Genomic DNA, 6,810 nt, shown 5'->3' on the forward strand with positions numbered 1-6,810 from the left:
TCATTTTTTTATGTGTATGTGTGTATTGCCTGCATGTAGGTAAGTGCACCCGTGTCGTGCAATGCCTGCTGAGGTCAGAAGAGGCTGTCGGATCCTCTGGAACTGGATTTAGAGCCTGTTGGACAGTTGTTAGCTAACATGTGGGTGTTGGGATTCAAACCTGGGTCTTCTGCAAGAATAGTCAGTCTTCTTATCCTCTGAGCCATCTCTCCAGCTCTGAATAATTTAAATCTTAACACAGTCTGATTATCTCAGCATACCCCAGAGCTTTCTAGTCATTTTCTTTTTGTACTGCCACATGGGATCCTGAAATGTGGGATGGAACACTGGGTCTTAGAACATATAACCTTTCATTGAAAAAGTCTCACCAATACTAAGCTTCATTTTTATATACTCATCAGATACATTAAAGATGAACTGTTACATCAATCTTAACTCATTTCATGACAGCTGGTAAAGTGCAAAGATTCAAAAGAAAAAGTAATTAACTGAAAAGGAAACAGTTTTGGAGGGGTTCAGAAATTAGATCCAAGATGTCACAAATTCTGGGGAAGTACTCTGCCACTGAGCCACACCCATAGTGAAAAAGAAAACTATAATGACATTATTTTATAAGTATTTTTAAAGCACAAGGTCTAATAACTTCATGTTCAGTGTGCATTTAGGTAATGGATGTAGAAAATGAAAAAAAGAGAGATGTTTCCTTAAGAGGTTGTTAAATGGGCTTTGATCACACTACTGAATAAATGATTTTTTTTCTGGAATTTTTCTCTCTTTTCTTTCTTTCTTTCTTTCTTTCTTTTTTTTCCCCTGAGAATAGCTTTTTCTTTGAATCACAGACTCCTTAAGGTGTAAAGATGAAGAGTTGCTGGTGAACACATTTTCTGCCATTTGGAAAAAGCTGGCCTGCAGGGGAAGGGGAAACATAGCAGACACACAGGGAGATAGAGGCAGGCAATGCACATGAGCCCCAGCAGCCAAAGTCCAGGCAGCAATGACCTAGGGAAGGGGACATCAGAATACCTTATAAAACCTCTGCTTCGTATGACCTCCATTAGTAAAAGACACTAAAACAAGCTGTTTAAATAAAGATAAGCTTGTAAATGCTTGAAATAAATGGGTGATGTCTCATTGCTTATATTTAGGAAGCACATGTAAAATTCTATAGCTTTATTTAAAAAAAGAGGCTACTATATCTGTATTTATAGACTATGCATTATCATAAGCACTTTACATATAAAAGTGAGTAAATATCACCACTAAACTCATTTTGCTCCTGAGTGTTTTCTTATTTACCTAAGATTTTGATAAGATCAGTTACCCCTAAATACAACATCAATGCTCATGCTTGTACAAATGGCATTTACCTGTTATGATGGCCAGACAGACCTACGCCCTTGAGTTCATACTAATATAAATTGTATTCTCATATGCCTTACTTCCACACGTAAATCTATCTTGTACTTCGGAAGCTCAATATTAATATGTAGAATTTATTTCCAGTTCCATCAAACTCTGCCAATGATTTGACCACCCACCACTGTTATTTTCTGGCCATAGTCATTTCTCACTAGAATACTTTAGTGTCTTCTAAATCCTACTTTCCTGTTTCTTCCCTTTGTCCATTTCATGTTAGAATAATATCTTAAAACAAAAATAGACACCTGTATTCTTCTGGTAAAAGCTTTTGATAACTTCTTACTTCAGAGTAAAAACCCAAGTCAGAAGAATGGCTTACAAAGTTCTGGGTTTGCTTCGCCCCCAGTGCTCTCCCTTTTCTGACTATCTCTGACTCCTCCCTACGCTCTCATGGAAGTGAAACTGTCCTCTTTACTATACCATGAGCACTGTCAGCAGTCACCCACACCATTGAACTTGATGTTTTCTTCTATCAAGATGTTCTTTAGCAACAGGCCCATGATTCTCATTTACATCAGTCAGAATCCAAATATTGATACCTTTTTTTCATTATTTGTAATTAGCATTTAAAATATTTTGAAGGATGGAATTTAACACAGGGGAATGGTTATACATATGAAAAGAGCACTAAACACTCATGGAGTAATGCTATGAAAACGTATAGAAAGGAGTAGAAATCCAGCAAAAAGGCAATGTTAACCAACTGTAAGATCACAGCACATAAATTCAATAAAGAATATACATTAAAAATATTTTAAAGAAAGAAACATGAACTACAGAAAGTTCACCTGACCACAGTCAGAATCAAAGCGGCAAAGCAGCTACAGGAGACACTGTCCAAGGAAGAAGTGAGCAGGACCACAAGCTCTCTGTCCTCTTCCTTCTGCCTAAACCTCAGGGATTCCTGTGTGACCAGTGGCCGGTGTGAACAATGGACGAAGGGAAACACTCATCCCAGCATGTCTTTCTTCATTTGTTCACCCGAGGATCTTTCAGTTTGTTCTTTCTTTAATCATTTCATCTTAAATTCCATCTTTTTATCCTCCTACAATTCCATAGTCCTTTTGCTTTGCAGTTTTTCATCCCAAATATTCATTGCTATTAGCCACTATTTAGTAATATTTCCTTTCCATGTTTTTTTTCAATGAAATGTGAGCTTTATTTAATGTTGAATGTGTATATTTGTGTCGCATGGTAAATGCTCATTAAATATTTATGAGTGAATAAGTGAATGCTCAGTAAAGTACATATGGGATTGACTTTACACTGAAATGTGCACCTTGCACTGGAGAGTTTTTATTTAAGATGTTTAAACCCTCATGGATAGCTAATTTATGCTTTAGGTGCAATTTTATAGTATTTTGTGATCACATTTTTGTGAAACCCAAATCCCAAAGCACTAGATTTATACATGAAAATGAATAATCTTAGTAAGAAATAACACTGATTGAAAACAAGAAACATCCACAGAAATATGATAAAAACAAAATGAAATCAAATTAAAAACTCAAAAACCACCAGAGTTGTGGTTCCATCAGGGAGAGGACAAGAGGTCTGCAATATCTTCTATGATGCAAACTTGTGGATGCTGTATGCAGCAACTGATGACCACACTGAAGACCCTGAAGCATAAAAACATTCATATCTCTTCATGCATATTTAATATAGATATTAAAATTACAATAACAATCAATACATTTATTAAAGCTTTCTATTGAAATTGTAAGATCAAATGACAACTCTAGGCTGAAGGGGTTGCATCCTATTTCTATAAAATTATTTGATGGAACCTATCTCTGATGCAAGAAAGTTGAAACTGTCATATATACATGCTGCTTTTTTGTGTGTAAAAAATATAATACACCAGGGTAGAAGGCTGGTCTCAGAAATACAAAGGTAAGTTGGGGATGGGGACAGCCTGTGAAGGCTCTAAAAAACTAGCCTGAAAAAGTGAACTGGTCTGAGTGCAAGGGATCAGGACATAATGGGCAAGTTTAAACTGAGAGGACAGTCCAGAGATCTGGGATGCTAAGAGCAAAAGTGAGCCTGTTTCCAAGGCTAGACAAGAACAGGATCTGGTATCTGGGATACTGGAGTTGCTCGGGCTGTAGTGGAGTCAAGGTTCAGTGGGCAAACACTCATGTGTGGTGCTCTAAAAACAGCCAAATACACATGGTTGGAGAGGCCAAAGATCTTAGAGAAAACCCCAAGACTGTCACATCCTTAGACTAATGTAACTTCTTATTATGCACAAAATATACATCCTTATATTTATAGACAATTATCTTGGTCACCACTCATCAAAAAATCTTTTTTTATACCAGACCGAGACTACCACAGAGTACCACAACTGCTCACACACAGACATTATTTGTGAATTGTCTAAGTCTAAGTGGCACATCTATAATGCAATCTCTACACCTAAGTCTAAAGGAACATAGAACAATTGGTACAGAGGACACTAATAAATCTCTCAGTTCTCATTAATGAAGATCCCTCATACAACAGAGAGCCGGGAACACAAAGGTCACAAATGGACAAAGCAGAGAGATTAAGAGTCTGCAGAATGTAGATCCCTGGACAGGATCCCTATACTAAACTTCACCCACCCAGGGCTCAGGGACCATTGCAGAAGAAGGAGCAGAAAGATTATAAGAGCCAGGGAGGAGGTGCATGACCGTATGGAAACAGAGACCTACAAGCTCCTGGGACCCTGCTCAAAGGAATCTACAGCAGTGGTGTCAGCATGCACAAGACCCATGTAACTCAAGCAGACAAAAACCCAGCATAAAACAGAGGAAATGGACAGCAGACCCCAAACTTAGCTGAAGAAATATTGACCACTGATTACTGCTGGGTGAGGCAGAGCTGATCTTCCTATAGTAAGGGACTCTGGATAGGCTTAGAGACCTCAGTAGACCTCAGTAGATGAACTTACACTGAGAAATGTCTGGGAACACTAACTTGACACAATATGCCTTAACACAAATAACAGAATGTATGAATTCCAGTGAGGGGGGCATAGGAGTGTTCCATGTGGAAAAGGGGGCATAAAGATGATTAAGACTGAAAAAAAATGAAAAGAAAAATATATAATATAATATTTTATATATGCGGTGCTGATCAGAGAATATAATTTCAAATTTTGTTACACGTTATCTGGCTTTAGTCAACTCAATAAGCTGCTTTGAAATTTAGGCTTTTCATTTCCAGTAATGTTCCAAGGACTAAATAAAATAACATTGATCTGTTTAATTACCTAGTACACTACCTAGCACACATAGAATGTCATTTTAAACCTTTTGCAGTGCAATCAAACATTTCCAACTGTAGATGAATATGCAAATCAGAAAATTGCATTTGTTTGAAGATGATTTGAAATATAATCTTCAGTGAGCCTCTAAATTCTATGTAAAACAGCAAGGAAAGGAATGGAAGAATTCTGGTCTCTGTCATCTGCTAGAGAATAAATATTTTTGAAGATTTGTTTTAGAATATTTTCTATAAAGTTAAATTTAAAGTTAAACTACTATTTCAGGTGCAAATAGTCATAAGACCATATGAAACAACTTTTTACTTTTTAAAATTTCTTTAAAAGTTTCCTGAATTGGCAATATAGTTAAGTGGCATATTTTCTCTAACTTCAAATGTTTTCCCACTACATAGTTCAAAACAGCAAATCCATTTCTTGTCATATCTCATGATGGTCCTTCCAGCGTCATTGCCTGGAACTGGATCAATTAGATGATCACATGCTGCTCTCTTAGAGGTATGCTGTTTGGGAATGCAGCAGTTCACTGCCCCATTTATCTCCCAAATGCAGCTTAAAGGGAATGAAGAAGTAGTTTTGATTTAAGACAACATTAACACTGTTTTATGAAGAGTTAACAACATTTTCCATAGTATCTGATTTTACTGCCTAGAGCCCATTCTGTTAAAATAGGAAATGTGTTGTAATTAACAATAATTAACCATTTACACAAAGGCAATAGAAGTCACCCAAATGTTTCTATTTTTGTTTCTCTGGTGCTGGGGATTGAACCCAGAACCTTGTGCATTTCTTTGATGTTTGAGATGATACTACGAAGCATGTGTGCTTAGAAAAATTTAATTCAGCAATTGTAAGTTGTTCACAAAAATAGACCAGTGTACAGAGAAAGAGAAATAAATTAGCTGGGTGAGAAAAATGAGGGAGATTTTGAGTGTCAAGCCTAAGCAGATGCTGTAAGGAAAGCATGTGGAATTGAATGAATACTGGTATATTCATCTCAATATTTTTTCCGTTTTTCATAAAATAATATTTATTTAATGATTTATTCAAGTAAGCTTGGGGATGGAGAAATGGCTCAGTGGTTGAGAGCACTGTCTGGTCTTGCAGAGGACCCGGGTTCGAGTCCCAGCACCCACATGGTGGCTATGAACTGTCCTTAACTCCAGTTCCAGGGGAATCTGAAGCCTTCTTCTGACCTCCGCAGCATTGCACGACTCGGGTGCACTCACATACATGCAGGCAATACACTCATACACATAAAATAAAAATTTTAAAAAGTAAGTTTAACTTAGCCATTGCACAAATTTATACACTGTGAGAAGCTCAGATGGAACTATTTAGGTTATACCACAATCTCTAATCTAAGCAATAATGGGGATAGCAAATATTCTCTCTGCCTCTGTTGACCTTTACCCATGTGGAAGCATTAGCAGTGATTACCTAACTGACTGCTCAGCTGAAGTGCTGTAGTCCTTGGAGAGTTGTGAAAGGTTCACCTTGCTAGTGAGATGAAAACAGAAGTTATCTTCATGGCTTTGGATGCCTCAGTGTTTTGAATGCATCAGACTTTAGCCTCTTCCCTGTGTGTAATGAGCCAGGCAGCAGCCCTAGCACTGAGGTTCATAGTAGTTACTCTTTTACTACAAGGGGTAGCTAAGCTCTGCGTTGACTCATATTCTGGGGATTTCTTCTCTGGTTTGACTTATTTTCAATGCTTTTCAATATATTATAGCCTCCTACGTGACCAGGGCCACAGTACCCATCATCGTACAAAATACTGGGTCAATTTAGTACTGGAGGAGATTATAGCTGGGCAGATAACCTCTATACTTCATGAAAGAACATGTTATTAATAATTAATTTGGCTTGATGGATGCAGAGAACTTTGGTACACGGCGCTACAGCAGGAGAGCTTTCCAGTTAAAGATCAGCATCTGTTAAAAAAACAAAACAAAGCAAAACATTTGTGGAGGTTCAAAATATGCACCAAGTCAAAGAGGCCTGTTTGCCTAAGAGAAAGATGTGGGGAGAAGACTGAACTGGTACAGACGAGTGCAAAGGGGCAAGTAGGTGTTTGCCTGATAAGGATACTGAGGAGGAATACCAGGGAACAGAGTATA

This window comes from Nannospalax galili, unplaced genomic scaffold, assembly GCF_000622305.1.
Source record: "Nannospalax galili isolate Female #2095 unplaced genomic scaffold, S.galili_v1.0 scaffold581, whole genome shotgun sequence".
Classification (NCBI taxonomy): Eukaryota; Metazoa; Chordata; class Mammalia; order Rodentia; family Spalacidae; genus Nannospalax; species Nannospalax galili.